Source organism: Gossypium hirsutum, chromosome D09, assembly GCF_007990345.1.
Source record: "Gossypium hirsutum isolate 1008001.06 chromosome D09, Gossypium_hirsutum_v2.1, whole genome shotgun sequence".
Lineage (NCBI taxonomy): Eukaryota > Viridiplantae > Streptophyta > Magnoliopsida > Malvales > Malvaceae > Gossypium > Gossypium hirsutum.
Window position 1 is genome coordinate 49687021 of NC_053445.1, and position 11674 is coordinate 49698694.

Genomic DNA, 11674 nt, shown 5'->3' on the forward strand with positions numbered 1-11674 from the left:
GGCAGACAGAAAATTGAATGCCCTTGTTGACACTGGTGCATCTGATTTGTTCATGTCTAAAGAGATGGCGAAGGAACTCGGTCTCAAAGTGGAGGAAGATTCGGGTCGAATAAAAACGGTAAACTCAGAAAGTATTCCCATAACGGGTGTGGCTAAAGGGGTGGAACTCAAACTTGGCGAGTGGACGGGCAAGGCAACCATTAAGGTAATCCCACTTGATGATTATGATTTTGTGGTAGGATTGAGTTTGTTTGACCGACTTAATGCGTATATTCATCCTTCCGAGAACTACATGATGATCTCTGATTCGAACCATCGTTATATGGTGCGAATGAAAAGAAAGGGAAACATGGAAGGCAAAACATTGTCGGCAATCCAATTTGCCAAAGGAGTACGTAGAAACGAAGTCTCCTATTTAGCCACCTTAAGGAACAATGTGGAGGAGAAATTCGAAGAAGAAATCCCAAAAGAAGTGAAGCAGTTGTTGCAGTCTTTTCAAGATGTAATGCCCACAGAGTTGCCCAAGACATTGCCACCAAAGAGGGAGGTAGATCACAAGATTGAGTTGTTGCCTAATACTGAGCCACCAGCAAGGGCACCATATCGAATGTCTCCACCTGAGTTGGAGGAATTGAGGAAGCAGTTAAGGGAACTTCTAGATGCCGGGTTTATTAAACCTTCCAAAGCCCCATTTGGAGCGCCGGTGTTATTCCAAAGGAAGCATGATGGGTCCTTAAGATTGTGCATTGACTATAGGGCCTTAAACAAGATCACTGTGAAGAACAGGTATCCCATTCCTCTCATTGCAGATCTGCTCGATCAACTTGGTAGCGCGAGATGGTTTACTAAGTTCAATTTGCGATCGGGGTACTACCAAGTGAGAGTAGCCGAAGGGGATGAGCCCAAAACAGCCTGCGTGACTCGGTATGGGTCTTTTGAATTCTTGGTGATGCCGTTCGGGTTGACAAATGCTCCGGCAACATTTTGCACCCTAATGAATAAGGTATTACAACCTTTCTTAGATCGCTTTGTGGTTGTTTATCTTGACGACATTGTGGTGTATAGTAAGACGCTTGAGGAGCATGTTGGACATCTGAGAGAGGTGTTCCAAGTCCTACGGGAAAATGAGCTGTATGTCAAAGAGGAAAAATGCTCATTTGCCCAACGAGAGGTGCCTTTTCTTGGCCATATTGTAGGAGGTGGCATGATCCGAATGGATGCAAGTAAAGTCCGAGCAATTTCCGATTGGGAGCCACCAACCAAGGTAACGGAATTGCGGTCCTTTCTTGGTTTAGCAAACTACTATCGACGTTTCATTGAAGGCTACTCCAAGATCACTACACCCTTGACGGACTTATTGAAAAAGGGCAAAGTATGGGACTGGGACTCTCGGTGTGAGAAAGCTTTTGACCAAGTAAAGCAAGCAATGGTGAGTGAACCTGTACTTGCTTTACCGGATTTTACAAAGGCGTACGAGGTACGCACGGATGCCTCAGACTATGCAATTGGGGGAGTATTGATGCAAGAAGGACATCCAATTGCTTTCGAGAGTCGAAAGCTGAATGAGACAGAACGGAGATACACGGTCCAAGAAAAAGAGATGACTGCTGTGGTGCATTGTTTGCGCACATGGAGGCACTATTTGCTGGGTTCCAGGTTCGTGGTATTCACTGATAATGTTGCAAATAGTTATTTCCTAACCCAGAAAAAGTTGTCCCCCAAACAGGCTCGTTGGCAGGTTTTCCTAGCAGAGTTTGATTTTAGCATGGAGTACAAGCCGGGGAGTGCCAACATTGTAGCTGATGCGCTTAGCCGAAAGATGGAATTTGCAACGATAAGCCAACCCAATAGTCCTTTATTGGAGCGCATTCAAGAAGGGTTGTCCCACGATTCCACGGCCAAAAATTTGATTGAGCTTGCTAAAGAGGGAAAAACGAGGCGATTTTGGCTCGAGGGAGAATTATTATACACTCAAGGACAACGTCTATATGTGCCCCAACATGGGAACTTGCGAAAGGAAGTCATGAAGGAATGTCACGATTCGAGATGGGCTGGACATCCAGGCATGCACCGCACTTTAGCTCTCTTGGAGGATCGATTTTATTGGCCTCACATGAGTGACGATGTGGAGACTTATGTGAAAACTTGTTTGGTGTGCCAACAAGATAAAATCGAGTTGAAGGCTCCTGCTGGGTTGCTACAGCCTTTACCTATTCCGGAGCGCCCATGGGAGAGTTTATCCATGGACTTTATTGTAGGTTTGCCTAAATCTGATGGATTTGCAAGCATTTTTGTTGTGGTGGACAGGTTTTCGAAGTATGCAACTTTTATCCCCACAACCAAGGAGTGTCCTGCTGAGGAGGCTGCTCGCTTGTTTCTTAGACATGTGGTGAAGTATTGGGGAGTGCCACAATCTATCATCAGCGATCGAGATGGGCGATTCACGGGACGATTTTGGACGGAGTTGTTCAAGTTAATGGGTTCAAACTTGAACTTTTCAACCAGCATGCATCCACAAACCGATGGGCAAACTGAACGAGTGAATGCGTTATTGGAGATATATCTACGGCACTATGTGAGTGCCACACAAAGGGACTGGCCAAAGTTGCTAGATGTGGCTCAGTTTTCTTACAATTTACAAAGAAGTGGGGCGACAAACCAGAGTCCGTTCGAGATAGTAACAGGACAACAGCCACTTACACCTAATGCTGTTGCGACTCGTTATGGGGACCGAATCCAGCAGCCTATCGATTTGCGAGAGATTGGCAAGAGCAAAACGATTTGGCTAGAGCTTGTCTTCACAAGGCAAGTAAGCGCAATAAGAAGTGGGCGGATCGAAATCGAAGGGACGTACAATTTCAGGTAGGTGAACCAGTTCTTGCCAAACTACACCTGATTTTGCGACATGATGGGTTGCACAAAGGACTCGTTCGGCGGTACGAGGGGCCATTTCGAATTGTGAAGAAGGTAGGCAAGGTGGCCTACAAGCTTGAGTTGCCTGAAAAGCTTAAAGTTTATCCAGTATTCCACGTGAGTATGCTTAAACCATTCCATGAAGATGGAGAAGACCCAAATCGAAGCAAGTCTGAACGAGCACCAATGGGGGTAAAAGCCGCCTATGATCGAGAGGTCGAGAACATCGAAGCGGATCGTATGGTCAGACGTAAGCACTACCGACCGCGGCGCGAATACTTAGTCCGATGGAAGGGATTCCCGGATAGTGAGATGAGTTGGGAACCTGCTGAAGCCTTGTGGCAATTCCAAGACAAGATAGATCGATACCATGCAGAAGACGCGACGAGGGCGTCGCTAGATTTGGTGGGGGAGAATGTCATGGGTTGCGCATGGGAGCCCGCAACCATGACACATCTGTGTGAACCATCAAGAAGACAGGAGGTCATTTGGCCCAATCAGACCGGCCCGTTGCTTGAAGAGATTGAAGGCCCATCTACAAGTTAGACAAATATAATATATTATTTTATAAGATTACATATCTTAGATAAGATATGTAATCTTAGAAGATATGATTTTATATTCTTAAAGGTTTGGTGGTAGGTGGCCTTTAATCATAGCCGTTGATGTACTTAATTTTGCACCGTTGGATTTGGGGAGACTCAACTATAAATAAGAGACCTCTTCCCTCATTGTAAATCACTTGAGTTTTGAGTAAGAAGAATCCTTGAGAGCATTCACTCAAACTTTTCTCTCTTGTGTTCTTATTTTCCTTGGCTTGTTCTTGTCTCATTTTTCCTTCATCTTGTTGGCTTTGAGTTGCTTTCGCTTGAGTTGTGTTTTTGGGAGGAATTCTGTTGAATCCTTCTTTTGTGGAAGTTAGGCTGACTTAGGCGTTTTGGAGTAAGAAACTGCCTAAGGCCGCACGGATTCTGAGGCAAGAATCTTAAGTCCGTGACACTAGTAGTATGATTATCATGGGACAATCACAAAAAAAGTGGGTCCCACTTAGTTCCTAATGGATAAACAAAGGAATATGCTACATTTGATTTGATTCACGGAAACTTTTTTTTTTAAAATAAAGTCCGTTTAATATTTGGGCCTAAAAGACCAAATTAGAGAAGTTTACAACAACCCCAAAAGAAAAACGAAAGGAAAAACCAAATAACAGGAAAATAAAAAATAGAAAACCAAAAAAGCAAAAGGCCCCAAAACAAGAAATCGTCTTCTCATTTCTACAGTCTTCCAAGCTCTTTGCAAATCTGAACTCCCCAAAGAATAAACGGCTAAATCTTCCAAATTTCGGCAGAGAGTGAACCAGAAGAGGAAGCAAGTTTAGACAGACAACTAGATTACCAAATTTCTCAACCCAATCAACTTCACAGAAAAAGATTTATGGTGGTCTACTGAATCGTCGATCAGAATCAACCACTTTCAAGATTTTCAAAGGCGCCTCTTCAACCCAGAACGAATCCTCATCAGTTCTCAAACCTTCAACAACCATTGCATGCGCTGCCCCATTTCCTTCTAGCGCAACGAATTGAAATCGACAAGAAGAAAAATTCCTCGTCAAATTCTTCGCATCCCAGGTGAATGGTTTGGATTCCGAGTAATTTTCGCGTGTTTGTTGTATGTTCTGAATAACCAGCTTTGAATCACTCTCAAGAATGACGTTTTTGAATCCCAAATCCAGTGCAAATTGGAGCCCATGCAGTACTGTAGTCGCTTCAACAATCACCACCGATCAGACCAGGTTATGCCCTTTAAACCTCGAACCCATTATAAAGCCTTCCTCGTTTCTTATGATGAAACCTAAAACTGCATTTTTTTGCAACAGAAAGTCCCACATCGACATTAATTTTCACCCACCCTTACGGAGGGGGCATCCGTTTTACCATGGATCGTGATTTAGGATGTTTCAAAGTCAATGTGCTACCCCAATATTCCATACCAAAACCCCTAATGAAGGTAACAATTTCTTTTGTACTCTACGTCTTTTTCTTATGGACATATTTGTTTCGAGAAAACCAAAGTGCCCAAATTGTAATAGCAATCTCATCTTTTCTGTTACTGGCTAAATTCTCCAAAAGCCAGTTCAACCACTCATTAAAATTTGAATTTGCCATTGAACTCGACCACTGAAAATTTAATTTGGACCAAAATTGTGCAGCAAACAAACAATCAAGAACAACATGCGTAGAGGATTCACAAAGCTGTCGGCAATGCGAACATTTGTTATCAGTGATCAATCTCCTAAAATGTAAGTTCTGATAAGTAGGCAAATAATTTTTCGTAAATTTCCAAATTAAGATACAAATTTTTGAAGGACACATTAAGCTCCATATTTGATTGAATAGTTTTTGCTCATTTAAATTCACATTTGGGGGATCCAATAGCATCTTTTATCAGCTTTTCATAGAATAGATGCCTGATTTTTCGCTAAACCAAACTACTTTATCAGATTGATTAGTAATAGGAATAGGAAGACTCACAATTTGATCAGCTTCTTCCACTGTAAAGGTTGAATAAATGAGGTTTCTATTCCATCGATTAGGATTCTACAAAATCAAATCAGACACACATTCCATTCCAGCCACCATGCTTGTAGAAATAAGTCGTTGATCTTTCCCTAGCAACCAATAATCTTGCCATATTGACACAGATGTTCCAGAACCAATCCTCCATTTTAAACCAGAGCCTAAGAACCCTTTTGCACACCAGATACTTTTCTATACAAGCGATGGATTCACTCATAGAGAAGCCTCCATGAAATTTGATCCATTAAAATGTTTAGCTTTAAGTAAACGCGCTGTTAGCAAACTCGGGTTTTCTAATTAGATGTCAGCCCTGCTTCGCTAGTAGTGCAATATTCAACTTAGACAAGTCTCGAAGCCCCATCACTCCTCCTCTTTTGGTACAGACAGCTATTTCCACGAATACCAATGAAAACCTTTTCTTCCAGCTTTCTTTTGCCACCAAAAACGGGCTATGACAACTTCCAGTTCTTTGCAAACAGACGACGGTAGCAAGAAACAATTCATAGCATACAAAGGAATAGCCTGAAGCACAACTTTAATAAGAACTTCCCTCTCATCCATAGAAAGTAATCTCGAGCTCCAACTAGATACCCTATTGATTAACCTCTCTTTAAGCTCCTTAAAAGCCCTTTTCTTATTACGCCCCACCATTGCTAGAAGACCGAGATATTTTTCCGGATTAGTGCTCCAATTAACCCCCAAAATTCGACACATCTCCTCTCATTTATTCTGATTGGCATTTGAGCTGAAGAAGACCCCAGACTTGTTGAAATTGATTTCTTAACCCGAACTCTAAGCATAAACCTCTAAATTTTCGTTAAGCGCTTTAGCCCCATCAACTGTTGCATATCAAACAATAAGGCTATCATCGGTGAAAAACAAGTGGGTAACCTGATGAGCGTGCCTATTTATACAAAAACCATTAAGAACACCCCTTGTAGCTGCCATTCGAATAAGAGCAGGCAAACTTTCTCCACAAATAAGAAATAAATAGGGACTAATAGGGTCTCATTGACGAATACCCATTGACGGGAGAAACGAATTACCCACATCCTCATTTGTAACCACAGAGTAAGAGACCGAAGTCACACAATGCATGACTTTCTCAACCCACTGATCCAAGAAGCCCATCCTTTGAAGCATAACTTGCACAAAAAACTATTCAACCCGGTCATATGCCTTACTCATGTCAAGTTTTAAGGCAAATGATCCCTCTCTCCTTACCCGTTTTCTCTTTATTAAGTGCAAAATTTCATATGTTGCTATGATGTTACCGGTAATAAGTCTTCCCGGAACAAAAGCACTTTGTGCTTCGTCAATGAAAATATGAAGGACCTTTGGAAGCCTATTCGCAAGGATCTTTGAAATAATTTTATATAAAATATTAAAAAAACTAATAGACCTAAAATGAGTCATGAAACAAGGAGAACTAACCTTGGGGATTAAGACAATTATTGTACTGTTTATTTCAGCCATGTTATGAAGTCCATGCAACGTCTCAATGCAAAAATCTGCCACCATTTTACCCACAATATGCCAAAACCTTTGATAAAAAATTGCCCCTAAACCGTCCTCCCCAGAAGCTTTTAAACACACCTAATCATAAGTAAAATCATTCTTAAGATCCTCGTTCATCAATTGGGATATACGTGGCTCGACACCTTCCAAAACAGAATTTGGATTTCTAACACATTTCGATGTAAATAAGTTATTAAAATAATTTGTGGCCAACACTAATAAATCAACATTGCTCTCATGAATATTACCTGCACCATCCATCAGCTCCTCCACCCTATTTCTTCGTCGACGATCCGTTGCCGATTGATGAAAAAATTTATGTTTTTATCCCCATTTTTTAGCTAATTCGCTCTGGCTTTCTGCTCCCAATAAAGCTTCTCCTTATCAGCCTCTATGTTAAGTGTTGGTTTAGTCTTCACAATTTCTCTCAATATTTCATCTGTGGGAATAGCTTCATTCAATTTAAGCAACTGTTGTTCCAAATATTTCCTCGTTAGGGACTCTGTTTTTTATTTTTCTGGAACCATTTCTCAAGGCCCACTTCCACCACCTTTATTTTACTTAGAATATCACCCAAACTATCAACCCAACTCCTACTAACCTCCATTTCACACGATTCCTCCAAAAGCTACGTTGCTTCAAATCTAAAATGCCACTGCTTTGGATGTTGATTTCCAAAATTTGAATTAAGCAACAAAGGACAATGGTCTGAAAACACATGTGACAAATGAGATAACTTAAAATTCGAAAATAAATCCCACCAAGTTGAATTCGCAATACCTCTATCTAAGCATTCCCGAATATTATTAATTTTTGCACAACATTTTTTCCAAGTGAACAATTGTCCACTATAACCAAGATCGGTGAGAGAAAAATCTTCCATAACATCCCGAAATCTACACATTTGCCTTTCTCTCCCTGGAAGCCCCATTCTTTCTTTTCAGTTGAAAAGACAATTTCATTGAAATCCCCTATAACAAACCAAAGAATATGTGAGGAGTCCTTCAATGCTCGTAACAGGTTCCAAGATGCTTCACGCATAGTCTCCTCTGGCGCTCTGTAAAACCCCGTACATCTCCAAGTTTTCCCCTCGAAGTCTTCATCAATCATAACATCGATGTGCCTTCGTGAAAAAGATCGAAGAGTAATCTTACAATCACTGTTCCAACCTAAAGATAAACCCCACTTCTTCCATCTGAATCAACATCTTTTACATTAGGAAAACCACACTTACGCTTGACATTTTCCATATTACAACTCCGAATCTTCATTTTAATTAAAAATATCACCTTGGGATTTATGTCTTTCAGCATATGCTGGAGACGATTAACAGTTCGAGGCTTCTCCAAACCCCGAACATTCCAGCTTAGGAGTTTCATTACCCCCGGTTGGCCTGCTTAGTAAGGCCTGCCGATCTTTTAGTATTTTGTACCTGTAATGAAGTACTAAAAGTTTCATTCGAATCATCATTTCCAAAAACTCGTGAAACATTAAATTGTACGCGGGGTTGTTTAAGTCCATCACTATGCATTATTGGACTACTCGTTTCCTCATGGGCTACCATTTCCTCGTCAAATCCATCATGATGTTGATCAATTTCCCAAAGTTTTAATGGGCCTAGAGCAAAAATAGACTTTCCTTTATCTTTTACAGAAACAGAATCTTTTAGGATAGAACCTCAATTCTCACCTTTATTCACTGAATTTGATTTTAGAATCCCCACATTCTTTTTTCCCCCGTTGACATTGTGTTGCCAAAAATAGAAGGTTCCCCTCATCGTCTTCCACTAACCATTTGCACTTCCATGACAGATTCTTCCTTTGTTGAGCACGCAGAGAAATATCCCAATTAAAGACATATTCTGACTATGGCTGAATAGCTCTAAACGGGCAAAAACTTTCACCATGTCCTAATTTGCCACATAGAAAGCAAAATAGAGTCAATTTTTCGTAGTCAAAACGAACATAAACTGATTCACCATTTTTCAGCGCAATCCTCTTATTTCTCTTAAGAGGCTTTCAAAAATCCACCCTCACCCTAATTCTCATGATGCGTTTATATCCCAGTTGAGTTGCAACAGTGTCATACTCAATAAATTCCCCTATAAAATTTCCCAACTAATGAGCAACAGTATTTGCCATAAAACCAAGAGGGAGGTCATGCATTAGTAGCCAATAATCCACTCAATGTAATTGAACAATTAAAGGATCCTCTCCCGTCTTCAACTGATGTAGAAATAGTAAATGGGAATTAAAATTCCATGGCCCATTATTCATAACTCTCTCCACATCCACTTCATAATAAAGATGAAATAAATATCTCTCCCTTCTTAGATTTGAGATTGAAACACCCCCTATTGGATGCCAAACACTTGCCAAAGTCGATCGCATTGCTTGAAAATGCACAACATTGGAAGTAAGAAATACTCCCACTAAACAGTTCACATACGAGATCTCTTGACTAGTCTTTTCCACCTCCAGTTGAATGATTTCTTCCTCTTCATCATCCAGTGAAAGACCTGCAATTGAATCCTCCATTTTCTTCTTACGGAAAAAGACAAGCAGGTTACCCAAAATGGGAAACTAAAGAAAATAAAAACAGGAAATAGTCCAAAAGAAAAAGCGTGTCAAAAGACAGATAATATATTGAATGAAAAGAATAATACGGAAATTATTTTTTATGTTAATTTCATAAGAATTCATTTCATAAGCCAAAATGATTTTTCTTTTCGAAAAATAGTTTATCTTGATTTTTATATAAAAATTAATTAAAATAATTATATTATTAATATTTTTATTTATAAACAATATTAAAATATAATATAAAACATTATAATTTTTAATACTAATAATATATTTAATCATGTAATAACTTATTATTTTAATAAAATTTAGTATTAGTAATGTTTTTAATTTTTAAGGAACATCTTAAATATTTTATTAAAATTTTAAAATTTAATAATAAATAGACATTTAAATTTATAAATATTTAATAAATATACATTTAAATTTATAAATATTTAATATTAAAATTTTAGGGTGTGTGGTTGAAAAACTTGTAGAAGGAACTTCATTTGTACCAAAATTTAAAAAAATCTAGAAATAAATTTTCTTGTTTTGGTAAATATATTAAAGAATTTCAAAATTTGTAAATTTGTAAGTAATTTCAGGAGATAAATTTAATAGCTAATATTCTTTTTTTCAAATCCCGATAATTTTAATAGCTAATATTCTTTTTTTTCAAATTCCTTTGGGTAGTTTTTCAAAAGGTTTATATGTTAAAAAAGCCGTTAAAAAATGCAAAAAAGAAGAAATAATCTCCTGTATTAAATTTGCACTCAATTAAGCCATTGTCATTAATTAAAATAATCAATTAAGTCCCTCTCTTAATGGTTTTCGTCATTGACCACGACTACCGCTAAAAATAAATTCGCAGACCAATCAGATAGTGACATATGATAGCTTTTAATTTAGTCTAATATTCTTCTCATAAAAAAATATTAAAAAATCGGATAAATTATAAAAAAATATAAGAAAAATTATTAAATAATAAAATATTAAAATTGATATAAACTTATAAAAATTATAAAAATATAATAAATTATAAAAAATTATAAAAGTAATAAAACATATTTAAAATTTTTAAAATTTTATAAAAATCATAAAAATTATAAAAAAAAGGTTATAAAAGTATTAAATTTGATATAAACTCATAAAATGATTAAAAATCATAAAAAAGAACTTAAACTGGACCGATCAATTGGTTGGACTAAGACCAAAATTGATAAGGGTATCAGTCCGAAGAAAGCCATTAGATTAGTTAACTTGAGAACTGAAAGGTTTGAATTGATTTTTTTCTTAATTTTTTTTAATTGAACAAGATGAATCAATTGAACCGATAAACTGGTAGCTTGATTGGTTCAACCACTGGGCCGGTTCTAGAAATCTTGGTCAAAATATTTCATTTTGATATGTGCTAATAGTTGGTTAATGAAATTTTTGTTTGATAAACAAATATTAAAAAATAAAAAATCAGTTCAACAACCTGGTGTAACAACCCAATTTTTAGTGGTATCGGAAACAGTGATTTTGGATCACTAAATCCGACAAGTAAGCTTGAAAATTTAATAAATTAATAATTATGGGTTAAGTTTGAATTTAGAAGAATTTTTGAATTAGTGAATTTTGTGATTTAGTGAATTTTGTGATTTAAAAAGAATTTAATTGGTAAACTGGGTCTAAAACAAGGTATCGAGACCTCAAATTAATAAGTCAAGCCATAAATATTTTTATAAATATTTATGGAGTGTCATTGAGTTAGTATAAAAGTTTCGTTAGAAAATTTTAATATTTGGATAGTCAATTAATTAAAAAGGACTACATTGAAAATAGTGCAAAATTTGTTAAATTGTGATTAAATAGTTTAAGTGACTAATAAGGAGGGATTTAAAAGGAAATTAGGCCTAAAGTATATGGGCTGGACGTTTTGGGCAATAAAATAAGGAGAAATAAGGGCAAAATTGAAAATTTTGTAAATTAAACATATAAAATAAAGACAAAATTGAAAAACCTAGAGATATAATCATTTTTCTTCAGCCAAAACGCCATAGGAGAGAGTTTTCAAGCTGGTTTTTCATATTTTTCATCATGTAAGTTCAATTCTTGCGT

The 11674-nt window shown here is 37.4% G+C and overlaps 1 long non-coding RNA gene across 1 annotated transcript; it reads left to right on the forward strand.

The window, feature by feature from the left end:
* Nucleotides 1-4100: 4100 nt before the first annotated feature.
* LOC107892833 (uncharacterized) lies at nt 4101-5329 on the forward strand. The gene is made up of 4 exons (XR_001682636.2): nt 4101-4541; nt 4646-4705; nt 4790-4920; nt 5123-5329. It is a non-coding gene; the product is annotated as an uncharacterized lncRNA (long non-coding RNA).
* The last annotated feature ends 6345 nt before the right edge of the window (nt 5330-11674 follow it).